The 16,404-nt window shown below is 36.8% G+C and overlaps 1 pseudogene; it reads left to right on the forward strand.

Annotated features, from left to right (window-relative positions):
- The window catches only part of LOC115496059 (dynein axonemal heavy chain 5-like), a 50,335-nt pseudogene extending 35,471 nt beyond the window's left edge, over positions 1 to 14,864 (forward strand).
- Positions 14,865 to 16,404: the final 1,540 nt, after the last annotated feature.

Below are 16,404 nucleotides of genomic sequence, written 5' to 3' on the forward strand. Positions count from 1 at the left end.
GTTTCGAAAAAGACAATTACAGTGATTCTCATAAAGCCCATTTGCAATCAATAGGTGTCAACCAGGATTTATTAGATGCCAGTAAAATGGTGCAATGGAAACCACTGTTGTATGCTGTAGCCTTTCTGCACTCCACCATTCAAGAAAGATGCAAATTTGGGTCTCTGGGTTGGAATATTCCCTATGAGTTTAATCAAGCTGATTTCAATGCTGCCGTGCAGTTCGTTCAAAACCACTTGAATCGCATGGATACCAAGAAGGTAATTCATGATTCTGTGGGAAAGGTGGATTAAGATGATGGATCTTTCTAGTAGTAGAATGTATGCAAATGCTTCCTAGTAACTTAACTACAAAAGTTATTTTAACTTATTGTTTTTTTCCACACATATTTAATATTTCAAGTATATATGTCTCTACAGCAGCAGACTTAGACTTCTAATCCAGTGCATATTTAATTTCTCTAGTAACCTCTACATTAAAAAAAAAAAAGCCTTTCCAGCCATCTCAGAAATATAAACCTTAGAAGTATAGACCTTATTTTCAATTCTAATTAAGTCAATTAGTTTAAAAGAGATATTTCAAATGCTCTTGTGTTTAAATCCATTTCGAGTAAAAGCAAGATTTCCCCCCTCTGCCACCTATCTTTGCAGCATCAAGAAGTCAAAAGTGGTTTTAAATGACTATACAAGAATGTCTCCTATGTTTCTCACTTTCATATGGTCAGTTGTCATACAGAGAGGTCTGTGTCAGAGCAGTTTGCAGTTGGCATTTTAAGTGAAAGGAGAATTCAAATATATCTGTAACCTTCTTGCTATCTTCAAGATGCTCTTTAATTCCAGCAAATTCTATTTTGATAAATCCTTGCAGGTGTTCAGGGAATGCAAGACTATAATGAAAAAAAGAGTAATAGGAAAGTAACTTTCTTTCGAATGGGACAGACATGGTACATCAGCTGTTTTTTCTAAGGGAGGTCTAAGTAAATAAGAGGGGATTAGCTGAAGTCAGTAGTTTCAGCTTGGTTTTAGGGGATCTGCTGGAGTACTGTTTGTTACATGATAGGTGAGATCCAGTATGGTGGTCATGTGACAGATGACTTCGACAAAAGACTCATGAACACCTTTGTAAAGATTTGGTTCAGTGAAAACACATTCAGTCAGGAATTCAGTTTCTACAAAGGATACAGCATACCCAAATATACTATGGTGGATCAATACCTTCAGTACATACAGGTTGGTAAATGAAAACTGTTTCTCATAGGTTGTTTCTCATAAAATGATTCTCATAAGATGTTTCTCATAAGTTCCTGATTCCCTATAATGTTTGTCTTTTTTCTGAGTACCTGTATTTTGCCTTTCATTCATAGATTTTTAAACTGATTTCTAGCACTTTGCATATCTATTAGTGATAACTAATTTTGGTTATCAATGTTATAATTTTCATGACAGTAATATATATTTTCTTTTTCATGCGCTTTGCTTGTGGGACATACCTAAAGGCACAAAGTTATTAAAGGAGGCAAAGAATGGAGTCCAGACATTGGGTACAACCTCTTTGAAATAAAAGTCTAGGTATATGAGAGTAAAAGTTTATTATTAAAATAGTGTATAGTTGTTAAAACACAATTTGTTTGGTGTGGTTTGGGCTGTGACATGACAAATGGACCATAGCAAGTTATTTGGCTTAAGATTATTTGAGGAAATCTAGCTTGTTACTTAACAGTAATCTATGGGGGTTTTTTTTCTTTTTTATTTGGTTTTGTTGTGTGTTGAGTTTTATGGTTGTTGTTTTTTTTTTTTTTTTTTAATAATTTGCTTCTAAATCTCCAGTTGTACTCTTCTTATATTTTACTATGTAGAGCCTTCCTGCTTATGACGGGAGGTGTTTGGTTTGCACCCCAATGCGGATATCACCTACCAAAGCAGTTTCCAGAGGTGCATTGGACACCATCCTCAGTATTCAGCCTCAAGATAGCTCTGGTGGAGGAGGTGAAACTCGAGAGGCAGTTGTAGCCACACTGGCTGATGATATGTAGGAAAAACTTCCTGCTGATTATGTACCATTTGAAGTGAGTTAATGAAATTCTGGCAAAAACATTTGGTCCATCTTGTCTTTTCTGGACTGAAAATAAAAAACGCCAACAAATTCCCAAAAACTTTGCTAAAAGCATGTTTGAATTAATTCATACAGGCAATAGTTTGTATTTTAAAGAAGTGTGGCCAAACTATTGATGTTTACAATGAAGTCATTAAATGTGTGCTGAAGTGCTTTTGTAAGGACTTTTTCAGAAATATTAAACCCGTTAACGTTTAAGTTGTCATTTGCACTATGAGGGAGGTTGGATCATCAGCTTTTATCTGAGGTTGTTGACACTATAAAATTTCTCGTTATGTTAATTCAGCTGTTTATTTGTTTATTTTACACTTTTGATTAAAAATGTATCAGTGAGTTTGATTAGAATACAGGATTGCCTGGTATTGTGATAGTTCCCAGGCATTGCTGCTATGCTGAAGTAAAGTGGCTGGGGCAATTACTCTTTATTAGTTTGTTCAAAAAGGACCTTGGAATTGCTTGTTGGAACTAAAGCTGAATTCTCTGAACTAACGTAAACAGCCTACAAGCTCTTTAAATGGCATTAGCTCAAAGACTAAATCATGACTTGGACTAAAAACATAGTCAGTCTCAGCATCACAGATTTCTCTTGGAAAAAATCCTGTGTTTCTCTCTTGCAGATAATTCAAGGGAGGTGCCAAACTGACCATTTAAGCTCGTAAATAAATTATGTTATTTCTCAAAGATCTGGGGCCTAACATTGACATAAAGCAAATTTTGTTTTTCTCACTTCTATTGAAAGATCTTTGGTTTTTTATGAACAGGTAAAAGAAAAACTAAAGAATATGGGACCTTTTCAACCCATGCACATATTTTTGCAACAGGAGATTGAACAAATGGAGAGAGTTATTTCTTTAGTGAGAAGCATGCTGACTGATCTAAAACTTGCCATTGATGGGACAATAGTTATGAGATAAAATCTGAGGGATGCTTTAGACTGCATGTATGATGGAAGGATTCCTGCTAGCTGGAAAAAGGTAGGTGTACATCACTTGTTCTGGAAAGAAATAAAAAAATCTATTTCTGAAGACTACATTAAACTGCTAGACTTAGAGTAAACATTTTTTTCAAACTATGTTTCAGAAGTGTTAACTGTGCAACTGCTGGAATAGATTTTGTGCTAAAATAAACATACTCAAAACAAGCCTTTTTTCATTTATGAAAATTGAAATGAATGTGAAGGATGCAGCTTTGTTCCATTTTAACAGTCTGTTACATATTGGCAGTATAAAATCCCAGAGAGAGGAGAGAAATTTAAAATATGATGACGGATTTTGAAAATTAGCACCCACATTAGTGGACTAAGATGGTGTTATTTATTGGACATATATAATTATTGGACATCCTTTTCTGGGTTAAGTAGAAGTGGCCTGTCCATTTTGGTCAAAATCAGTGTGCTTTGAGTTTGAGAAATAGCCACGTAATTGCAGAATAGTAGACGCTGGAAAGGACCTATGGAGACAGTGTAGTTTAATCACACTTCCTAAAGCAAGGTCAGTTAAATTAGGTTTCCCAGGAGTCTCCAGAATCAGAGAGGTGCAACCCATTCCGCTCTTTGATCATCTTCACAGTAAAAACCAACCAATCAACCAACCACCAGCCAAACAAACAAAAAACTCCTTTAAGTTGAAACAGAATTTCTGACATTTTGTCTTGTTCCCATTGTCTTCTGTCCAATTGCTGAAAAGGATCAGGCTCCATCTTCTTCAGTCCCCCACATGAGATATAAACCTATTTAAGCCTCCTTTAAGCCTTCTCTTCTCCAAGCGAAACAATCCCAGATCTCAGCCTCTCCCCATATAAATTGTTTTCAGGGATAATTAGACGTCTTAATGGCAACTGATGGAAAGATTTTTTTTTTTTTTAGTAAAAAAGGGTTTTTTTTGGTTATTTGCTTGTTTTGTTTCTACTGGAAAAGTGTTTTCATGGTAGAAAACCTAGATGTGAACAGATGCTTCAAAACACGGCTATATCTCCACATAGTCCAAGTTCAGTTTTCCTTAGGTTTTATTCAGAAGAATAAAAATGCAGAACAGTCCTACAGAAATCACATTGTCTTGCTATATTGACCTTGGAATTATAAAGACATGTATACAACTTTTCTTTTTCTCTTATACAGCTGTCTAACCTTGCGAAAATGTCATAAAATAGACAATTCCACAGAGAGCATTAAATATGTAAAAGGAATAGTAGACATGATTTTAAACAGAAAAATAATTTCCTTCAGGTTTCAGTGGGATGCAAAGTTTAAGCATCAGATTAAAGTTAAGATATGATAGATGATCTTCAAATATGCTTTGCTAATATTATATTGTTTATTAACATGGGAAGATGTAGCTTTGCTTGACAGCAATGTGCTATTTTAAAATATGTTTACGGATTTTAGGCATCTTGGCCTTCCTGTACACATGGTTTCTGGTTTACTGAGCTTCTAGAAAGAAACCACCAGTTTTACAAGTGGATTTTTGAAAGTCGACCGAACTGTTTCTGGATGACAGGGTTTTTTAATCCCCAAGTGTCAGAATCTGTGGGTATTGGTGATTCCGAGATTGTAGAAAGTCTCTGTCTTTCTGCCCCGTTGCCAAAGAAGAAGCCATAATTCATCTGTGCTGTTTTCAAGGTTGTTTATTCTTGCTTATCTATAACATGTTCTGCTGCCCTGCCGCAGGTCTGTCCTGCAGGGCAGTGTGCGGGGCTCTGCCCCCAGTGGGATGTTACAAACATTATATACCAGAAACTACGTGTACTATATTTACAATAATGTGCCAATATCTATCATCTACGTTGAACAGTGTGTCCCCAGCCTAAACCAATAGAAAAATGCCAACACTACAGTGAAACATGGAGGGCATGAAGAAGGAGGAAAAGGACAAGACATACCCAATTCCTCCATCTTTTCCCCTCTGAACCCCTAATCTAGAGACCTAAAATTTTACTCTTGCACCCGTGTCACACTTAATTATTACTCTTATCAAACACTCAAAGCTTGTAATTCATCCTGTAAGATTGAAAACTCCTCTCCATGGACAGAGATCACAGACAGTGTCTCTCGGGGCTCTGTACAGGGGGGTTTCTGACCCCTGCCAGGGTCCCAGACCTGCCAGAGCAGCCAGAGGGAAGCCCTGGATTCCCACATCTCCCTTTCCTTTTTGAACCAAGAACACTTCTTCGACAACTTTGTCCATGGTCTGTCTCATGCACTGAGGCAAGGACAGCACAAGCATCAGAAGAATTACAATACCTTATAATTGAAAAGTAAAACAAATTGAACACACTATCTACCTATGATTTCTCCAGGTGTGTTTGGTCCTCTGATACCTCTTCAAATTTATCACTCTTGTGTCCATGTGTTTACGATAGATGTTCAATTGCTGTGTTCACAATAGATGTTCAGTTGCTGCTTTGTTATCATTTCTCTCTGCTAGCTAACAAATCATTCGATGCAAAAGAAATGACATGGGCATCTTTACTCTGCCCACAACCTCTTTTGATCCAACTGCACCAAGGCTCTTTTTGATGCCACCTGCTGTGAAAGCAGAACCACTCAGTTTTTCCGAGCCTTTTTCTTGGTATTAACATTATCATTGCCACAATTTGGATCACTTCATTCATTAGATTTTTTTTTTTTCTCCTTGCTCTCTTATCAAGGTCATGATGTGTGTTAACAAGAGATCTTTCAATGCTGCATGCACCACCCTTGATTTTTGCAGGGATAGCAGGCCAAATTCTGTCCCTGCAAATTCAAAAGCATCCCTTTTTAGTAGAACGGTTGGATTTTTGAAGGGATAGTTTGCTCCTCATTTTGGTGTAATTACATCAGGATGATACATTTCTATGAAAGAGCTGGTTCGGAGTGACATTTATCATGTGATTATCTGTCTCTGTCACTCCCAATGGATTGAATTTGGTACAGAATTTCATTTTTGTTGACCCAAAATGTCCAAATCCAGAGGTTCAAAGTGAGCCACAGGAACTGTGTCCAAACATGCCATCCCTCCACAGGATCTGAAAAAAACTTCAGAACCCTTGGAAGGATGTCCCCTGGGACTGACCATTCCCCCACTGGCACACCTACCAAGCATGTTGAAAATGGTTTCTCTGGTTTCAAATGGGTCAGGCAAATGCTGTCCAGACCTGCTGCTTTTGCCAAAGTCTCCCACACTTTTTCCCTTGGTTGTCTCATGGGAAAGTCTGTCCTATTGCCCAAGGCAACAGGTGAAAGAATGAAGCACATGAACACTATCTGTCTGAATCCCATGTCCATGTCCCCACCCTCTGTGAGAAACCCCACAATGCAGCAACACCCAAACAACACTTGATTTCTCAGAAAAAACCCCAAGTCTCTGGGTGATCAATCGTTGTCCGACGAGACGTCTGCAGCATCGTTGTCTGCCTTTGTCTGCGTGCTTGCTTCTCTGCTTCTCGGGTCCACGTCCACTGGCGTCTGCACCCGATAAGGTTTCATGTGCCTTGCTGGCATTCACTTCAGTCCTCATCCTATAGAAACACAAGCGAAACCCTCGCCCAAAGTTATTAATGTAAATGGACCTTCAATCTGTCCTGACTCTGGGTTTCTGATCAAAACGATAGGATTTTCCCTTAGTTTTTCCTGTGGGCTGTTTGTAAAATATCTGACAATTAGTAGAGTGGGCTCTGAGAAAAAACCATTTAAAAAAATTCAACACATTTGTTCAACCCTGCAAAAATTCAACACATTTGTTCAACCCTGCCTCCCCCCTTTTCTGTTTATCCAAATGGATTTCAGGGTGTGATGTGTTCTTTCACTGCTTGCTTGACCTGAGGGAGAATGAAGAATATTTAAAATATGTTTGACTCTCTGTTTTTTTCAGAAATTTGTCAAGCACCTTGCCTGTGTAAATTGGACCATTATCTGTTTCTATTTCTTGTTGCACTCTTAATGATGCAAATGCTTATAAAAGATGTCTGCAGGCATGTTCTGTGGTCTCCCCTGTATGTAATGGTGCAAAAATTGCCCCTGAAAATGTGTCAACTGAAATATGGATATTTTCGAGCCTCCCAAAAGATGGGTATTTTGTGACATCAGCTTGCCACAGCTGAAGGCTTTTACAAACCTCTCGGATTGACCACTCCTGTAAATACAGGAGATGGCACAAAGTGGCACTCTGGCAAGCAGATTTCCTTTGTCTGGCTTTCAGAAAGGTGAAAGGTTTCAATCAATGCCTGTGCATTTTTGTGAAAAAATGCATGGCTCAATTTTGCTTGCTCAAAAATGTCTGGCAGTGTCTACAAGATGGACATTGTGAGTCTATCTACATGAGCATTTCCTTTTACTAAAAACCCCAGAAGTGGAGAATGCACTTTGATGTGTTTATTAATGTTCTCTGTTTTTCTAGGATTATTTTCATGCATAATAGATATGAATATAAAATTTCATTGTCCGTATGTTTTAGAAGTGATCCCTCTAATCGTTTGACCACATTTGCAACATACACTGAACCTGTGATCAGATTGAGGGTTCCTGAAATAACTGAAAAACCCTGACTATTGTTACCAATTTTGCAACTTGTGGTGAACCTTGTACCATTTTGATATCTGATTCCCTTTTCCCTGTTTTTTGATTTTTCTATGTGACCACTGATTTGTGAGTTTTTCCCAAACCATCAGTGAATACTGTCATTCCTTCCACTGGTTCCTGGCTTATTTTTGGTTTTTCCCTGAAGCTCACTTTTACATTTAACATTTTGTGTGCTGGATAACGAACTATGCAAACTTCTGAATGCCCTAACAACGTGATTGAAAAATCTTGTGACTTTGGATTGTCCACTCAAAATATTTCTTCTTTAAATGTAAATGAATGATTAAGAAATCTTTGCCTGACATTGTCAACAATCTGGTCTTTGCCACAATAATGATCTGGGCTTTCATCTCTAAATCTGTAAGAATTGTTTTTGAGGGTCTGCAAATTAAAAAACCCCACTTTCAACTTCTGTGAAAACATTAACAAAATCCTTGCTCAAAGCTACTAATTTGAACGATTTTTTTTTTCAATTTTATCTGTCCAGTGTCTAGCACTCTCTTCATATTTTTCTCAATGATCAGCAAAATCAAGTCTGCAAAATAATTATTTCAAGAGATTAAAACATACGAAATTTTCAACCTCATTTCAGCCTTATTTTAGGCACTTCTTCACTCCTTTTCTTTTTTCTTTTTCCTTTTTTCTCTCTTTCTCTTCTTCTCTTTTGAAACAAGAAAGTTGAAATATAAAACATAATATAGAACAAGACAAAATACCTCAATGATAAAATGCATAAAACTTATCAAAATCGATAACAATTCAAGAAAATTCAAAAGAAAGAGATTCTAAATAGCATATATAAAAATGAACAAAGCATGAACATTAGAAACATTGTGCCAGCAGTTCAGAGTCTGCAAACAGCTGAAACATTTGTTTTCAGTGAAAACCCTTGGCATCCTTTCCCGGGCAAGGCTGGTAAGTTTCACCTCAAAGCTGTGTCAGCTGTAACATTTGTAGAATCAAATTGGTGGGTCAAAATGACCTGCATATCATTCATTTTTGTGCAGAAACCTCTGAATTTTGCTGGCAAACTCATCTGTCCAATTTAAAATCAGGGCCTGGCCAGGACCCAAACTTTAAACTGGAGAGATGTCCCCTAACATATTATATAAAACAAAACCTATACCAACAATACATATATGATACTTAAAACATAACAACCTTTTATAACATTTTCTTATAAAATAAACACTAGAAGTTCAAACCAATAAACTGATCAAATGACACAAAGATTCATTTTTCTTGAAACTCTTTTGAAGGAAAAGAATGTCAATTGAAGAAATCGTAAGATTAACAATGACAAAAGGCTGTCAGAATGCTTCAGGCACGTCTCTCTGAGATCTTCTGAAAAACATTTGAGAATGATGAAAAATAGAAATGCAATGATTCCACTCACAAGAGATATAAAAAACAAATCAGGAAGTTCACCTAGAAAAATGCACAATACAGTTAAAATCCAAAATGAGACTTCAGAACGGCATGTAACCTGGATAAGATTACATAAACAACAATAAAACATATGAAAATTCACTATGAAAAAACAAAGCACAAATCTTCACCTGATAACATGATAAAATTTCTTAACAATAACATTTATAGAACACTTAAATAGTTAAAAATAATGGATTTGAAAACAAACACCCTTTGTATCATTATACAAAGAAATAACAGACTATAAAACTGATTATTAAACAATGAAATCAATCTCAGAAAACTCAAAATAAATTCCTTTACAACTCTTATATACTGATAAACTTATAATAAAACAGAAAATACTAAAACAAAACCAAGGATCCAATAAATTGTGTCTTCTCCTTAAATCAATGTTCATTATTACTTTGTGAACTGTTTCAGTCAAAAACTTCTCATCCTTAAAGAAAAACAACTAAACTTTGCTAGCTAAATAAACTTGACCTTTGAAAAACTTAAAATAATTTTTGAATCAAACAGTACTTAAACTCAATATATAACAATCTTAGTAAAGAATCCCTAAATTATATTAACTTTACGAATTCCATATGTATCAAATTAATAATATATAAATCCATTATCAATTAAACCTTTATAAACTTAACTTCTTCAGGGCCCAAACCTAAAATAAACTTAAAGTGATATACTCTAATTAAACAATACTTAACTTAAACTCAAACCAACTATATAAAAATCAATTCTATCATTAATAGAACGTTAAAATGCAACCTAACTTAAACCTTAATATAATAAATTACTAACATTTCATGCTATTTAATTCTCTATTTCAATTTTCATTATGATATCACTTTTTCACATCGTGTTCCACAATCATTACTTATCATCACACCGGCTGGGCGTGTCTGCTTGATCAATTCTGTGACCTAACTGAAAAATCTGGGGTTAGTGTTTAGAAACATTGGGGAGATTTGAAAAAGGCCTTGTGTTGACTGGTTTCAAAAAGCGACTGACTGATTGAATTTCATTTCGGGGTGAAAGTTGGAGTCCCATCCCTCAGCATTGCTGCAGGATATTTGCTGCTTGTAAAAAGTTGTTTGCTGTGGCTGTTGTGATTTTGTTGTTTGCCGCCGCTGATGAAAGGAAATGGGCGGTGCATGGCTCGCACCTGCTGTGGAGAAGAGGTGATTAAAGAAGTCTCTGCAACTGGCTCTGCTCAGCCCCCATCTGCACCGGCATGAGAGCACTGGGGAGCACTTCTGGCGCAGTCAAACCCCGCTTCTGCCTGCGTTAGGATGCTGCGCCTCTCTCTTGCTCGCCCTCCCTGCTCACACCTGCTGTCAGCTGTGCCGAACCCACGCCTGCAATAGGCCTCTCCAAACCCAGCACCTACATTCTCAGCCACTGGCGTTCGCTTTAACTCTCGCAAATGCATGCGCGTTGGAGGTTGTTTGGTGTTTCTTCTTTTTCTTCTTGCTGAAGCCCACGCAGGGACGCCATTTGTCGGAATCTGTGGGTATTGGTGATTCTGAGATTGTAGAAAGTCTCTGTCTTTCTGCCCCGTTGCCAAAGAAGAAGCCATAATTCGTCTGTGCTGTTTTCAAGGTTGTTTATTCTTGCTTATCTATAACATGTTCTGCTGCCCTGCCGCAGGTCTGTCCTGCAGGGCAGTGTGCGGGGCTCTGCCCCCAGTGGGATGTTACAAACATTATATACCAGAAACTACGTGTACTATATTTACAATAATGTGCCAATATCTATCATCTACGTTGAACAGTGTGTCCCCAGCCTAAACCAATAGAAAAATGCCAACACTACAGTGAAACATGGAGGGCATGAAGAAGGAGGAAAAGGGCAAGACACACCCAATTCCTCCATCTTTTCCCCTCTGAACCCCTAATCTAGAAACCTAAAATTTTGCTCTTGCACCCGTGTCACACTTAATTATTACTCTTATCAAACACTCAAAGCTTGTAATTCATCCTGTAAGATTGAAAACTCCTCTCCATGGACAGAGATCACAGACAGTGTCTCTCGGGGCTCTGTACAGGGGGGTTTCTGACCCCTGCCAGGGTCCCAGACCTGCCAGGGCAGCCAGAGGGAAGCCCTGGATTCCCACACCCAAGGATTTTTAACTGCAGTGAGACAGGTAAATTGTGTTTGAAGTTTTATTCTGCTTATTGTTTTATATGCTTTTTTTAACAGACAGTATTGTCTGATGATGGATGAGTTTATACATGTGGGAAGATTGTGACTGTCTAACATTTCCTGAGTTAACTGCTTTAAAATGAAGCAATAAATGCCTGTGTTGATCAGCATAAAGGGATATACGGGAAACAGTAAGCATCTGGAGTGTGCAAAATTAAAAAAGAATACTGAGGGGAAAATACAATGGGACCTCAGGGAAAAAAAGCCCAAACTTTGTTACAAAATATTTCTTTGAGTGAACAATCCTAAAATAGGACTATCTTTTGCATCCAAGCTTGTGGAAAAGGTTTACTAGCAGGATTGAAACCAGTTGGAAATGACAGAATTTTATGGTTCTGTAAAAAGGAACTGTGACTATGTAACAACTTAATATCCCAAGTAAATACCAAAGTGAGTTTCTGGACTTTGCTGTGTTGTAAAACAAAGAGAAATGAGAAGGAGGAACGATCATTGAGCTATAAATCTTGAGTTCTTTTTGATCATCCATGTCACTGCAGTACAGGGCAAACATTCATTCCAATTACTTCAAAGAAAGATTTTTGAAGCCATTGGGAGATTAAGATAAAACTTGGGTTTGCCATAACTTATTTGCATGGCATAGTAAAGAACTGGGCTACAGAGAGTTGAGTATTGTCCAATGCATTAACTAACAGGTTTTTTTGCGGTTTCTTTGCATAGCTTTATAGCTGAGTGAGTTCTTACTCATTAGAAATACAGTTACTGAAGAGTAGAGGTGCAGGAAAAGGAAGGTAACCCCAGAAAATATGTTTCACTTACCACATGCAGGTAATGTTTTCTCATCTCAACAAAAATGTGGAATTTTTGTGTTCACAAAAGTTGGCTACTATTGACATCCAGCGGCTGTATTACTTGGTATACTCTTTAGATACTTTCTATAATAGAAAGAAATTAAAATCAAATATAGTGGAAAAAATACTGAAAGCTTTCTTGCAGTGCCATGCCATTACTCCCTTAGAGAAAAGTCAGACTTCTCTGAACATGACTATTGTAAAGGATTGGTGGGATTTTTTTGTACTAAAGAGGATATTTTATGACCATACAAATATATTTCTAATAACTGCTGGGAAAAAGGATTCTGTGCTCATGTAAAAAATGTAACCACCTAACTTTTGTCTGGTTTGGGCAAGAAATAACGAGAGCCAACAAAGGATGGGCTCTTGACAGTGTAGTGCTGTGCAATGAAGTCACTAAATGGATGAAGGATGATATCACAAGCCCTCCTTCAGAAGGTGTCTATGTGTATGGGCTGTATTTAGAAGGAGCTGGTTGGGACAGAAGAAACATGAGACTGACAGAATCTAAGCCCAAGGTGCTCTTTGAGCTGATGCCAGTTATAAGGATATATGCAGAGAATAACAATAAGTAACAGTATTGTAAAGGATGTTATTTCCATTGAATTCAAGGTAACATTTTATTTAACTGCATTGAAATATTTTGGGCTGCAGGGATTTCATGAGGCTGCTGCTAATCATTGTATACATAGCAAATCTCTTTCAATGGGGAAGACTTTCCAGTCTTCCAGTGAAAATGTGTTTTCAGACTTGCTTCATAATTGATAGTAGTCAATTTTCCTAATATTTAGATAGGTCTCTATACGTGGTGTTAATGGTGTTAAGAGCTTTGTAACAGGTAAGCTGTACATATTGACAATATATGTCCCAGACCTAAAATGCCATTTTTCTTATACATAAACTCTGTGATCTCTGTAGCCTCCATAACTGAAATAATCTCTTTCACTCCTGTCAAAAATGAATGTAATTTTTTATATATATATATATAAAAAAATATATGTTTGTATGTATATACAACATACAAGATACTCACAGATTATATATACACACACATATATATATACATATACAGGTATATATTGTATTTATAGATAACATATTTATATATATATATATATATATATATATATATATAATGTGTATATTTATAAAACCTTTTTTTTCTGGACAAGTCTGATTTTGAGCTCATGGAAGCAAGAAAGAGGTGGAGTGAGGTGGTGGGAGATGCTTTGTCTTTGAGGAAGTAAAGGAATGGAGGAATGGAAAGGAAACTTATGGGGCTAAAGGACAGCGCTGTGAAAATGTGTAATTTATCTTAATGCAATGGGTTTTTGCATATAGAATAGGACATGCTATTGAATAGGCATGTAAAACAGAATAGAATAATCCACTGCAAAACATAAAATTGGAAAACTCGGTTGAAAAGCATTCCACCTCTAAAAGCAAATCTTGCTAACATGCTATTTTGCATAGCTAATGTTTTACAAAAGGCATGATCAGCAGCCAATATACTAAATAATGAATACTGAAGTACTGAGCATGACTAGACTACTGTTCTAATTCTGTAGTGAAGTAGTTGATGACTTGTACTATATAGTACAAATACTAAATACATTTCAAACCAGGTTGTTGAAAGTAGGGAAATTTTATTTTGGTATAATACATTGATAAGAAGTAATGTTCAGTGGGCAGATTGAAGCAATAAGAACACTAATTACTCTAGAGTGTCTATTTACATATAGTGGTTTGCATCTGTTCCTAGGTGCTCATGTTAAACCCAGAGAAATTTCAAACCATGTTGTGTCCTTCAACTGGCAATAGCAAATAGAGAGCAGAGTACTATTGAACTTGGATTCAGTTCTCCATTTGCCTTATGTGTTGCCTTCAGGGGAGGCAACGGTGACCTGGTTGCAAGAAGACAGCACGGCAGCCCGGCCTTGTCCGGGCTACTCGGGCTAACGACAACACGCTAACACCAATGTGGTGGACGGTCGAAAGCATTTATTATCTTATCTCATGGGTTTAAATAGTCTTGGGGGACTTTGCTACGTCAGAGGGGGGGTTGGTAGGGTCTCTAGGTTAGTCGGGAGTGGAAAACTACTGGGTTAGGTGTGGTTACATGCTCTGGGGGTGATAGATAACGTGAAGCAGGGAGAAGGGGGAAGGGTCTTTCTTTCCGTCACATCCCGAGATCTTCCGCTCGCCCGTCCCTATCTACCACACTTATGATCATTCCCTTAGGGCCCCATTTTTTCAACTTTAATTGCTCTTTATGTCTCTTTTGTCTTTTCAGCTGCAAAAGATCCACGTCTGTATTCATGTCCGGTCTACAAAAAGAGCAGTCAAACAGATCTTAATTACATTGCTGCTATGGATCTTAAAACCCGTCAGCCTCCAGAGCACTGGGTACTCCGTGGAGTAGCCCTTCTGTGTGATGTCAAGTAGTGTTAGGAAAAAAAAAAGGTTTATTTTCTGATTTTAAATGCAAACATTTTTATGTAGTTAGATACAGAGTGGAACACTTCTAAAAATATTATTTCTAAATCATAGACTCCATTATGGTGTTTTTATAAAATTATTCTCAATAAACTTATACAATAGGCTTATAAATGGCACATCTTACAGTGACATTAACTTTGTGTCTTTGAAAAATCATGACAAATATTTAGTGCTCCTATCACTTATGTGTGCATAAGCCCTCCTCCTGTGTGCTTAATTTTACCTTGAATAAAGATTAATTTATTTGAACATTTTTACTTTTTGGTAGTAATATTATTGTATCAGGACTTACCTTCAAGAGGCTAAATGGAAAGCTATTTGTTTTTTGGTGGGTTTTTTTTTTTGGCTTTTTTTTTGTTTTGTTTTGTTTTGGTTTTGTGTGTGTGTATCTATAGAAAACTCAGCCCTATTGCTCATTCATATTAGTTAAAATTCCTCAAGATTATGTTCCAAGATTTGTTTCCTAGATGATAGTTTGGTTGGAAAAATATCACATTTTTTTCATTACTTGGAGAACAAATTCATTTTGTTACATAGGAAAACAAGCATCTGACAGCTGCCAAAATTCCTTACTATTTGGCTCAGGACTCATAAATATGTAATGAATCCAAAACATTACATAAGAGTGAATGGATTCTTTTTCTGTGTTACTATACCAGAGTTGAGTCTCTTGTCATCAGTTAGTAGATGGGGCTTTCCCCTTTCCCTCCCCATCCCTCCCATTTTCCTTCTTCCTTTTTTTTAAATGTCTCTCTTTTTTTGCTTGTATGCTGAAGCTTTTTTGGTGTCTCACATAGAAAACCTTTCATGGAGGAATTAATCGTAAAAGGGAAACATTAGCAGCTCCATTTAATTGGACACTATGGGCCTCACACTTCAAGCACACATATTTATTTAATCATTAAAAAAACCAGTATATTTTTGTTGCTGAGTTGAGGAGCTCATGTGTCTCAGAGGTCCACTAACCATTCCCAAAGTTTGCTTCTTCAAAAGAGGAAGCAGAGAGACTCAGTATTTCTGCTGCATCTGTCATTCATAAAGGCTAAAATGTAGAACCTGTTTTCAGTTTTATGTCAAATCAATACAGGAGACTTCATTTCCACAGTCAAATCACTTATAAAACTTAGGTGGAACATTGATTCTGTAAAACAAATTCCGATTGCAGAGGTCTTTCCCTGTTGGAATTATTTTTTTTTTTCTTTTAAAAAACTCACAATGATACAAATTAAATATGTAAAAATCTTTTATAGGAAATATTTTAATTTAGACATGGCAATAGATAAAGTTTGAAGGGTTGAAGTGTTTATTGAACCTTGAAGCACCATGCTCCAATTTCCAGATTTCCAGATACTCACTGGAGTTCTAAGTTGCCATGGACTCATGTCTTTCACCAAGACCTTCCTCTTTGAAGAAGATGGACATATTTCATCCTTGTGCAAGTCATTCATACTGAGAATTTACAAGCCACGTGCACTTCAAATACCACTTTTAAATGGGCATTTTTTTGTACTATTGCTGTAGATACAGTGGATACATCAAACACAACAGTAATTCACTGAGGGGACTGTGCACATTTTTTTTTCAGAGTGTGATTTTCTATGGGAATAGTAAGGCAAAGGATAATTCCCACACTGGTGATCCTAGTTATTCCAAAGGCTGTTAGGTCAGTGAAACAATTGATATTGACCATCACTGTTATTTCTGTTGTTTTAGCTTTCATTTTCTAAAAGGTTTGGCATAGTCTCTTTAGGTGTCTGCAAAATCACTATCAGGTCAGGGATGGAAAAATAA

The sequence above is a fragment of the Taeniopygia guttata genome, chromosome W (genome assembly GCF_048771995.1).
Source record: "Taeniopygia guttata chromosome W, bTaeGut7.mat, whole genome shotgun sequence".
NCBI classification, from domain to species: Eukaryota; Metazoa; Chordata; class Aves; order Passeriformes; family Estrildidae; genus Taeniopygia; species Taeniopygia guttata.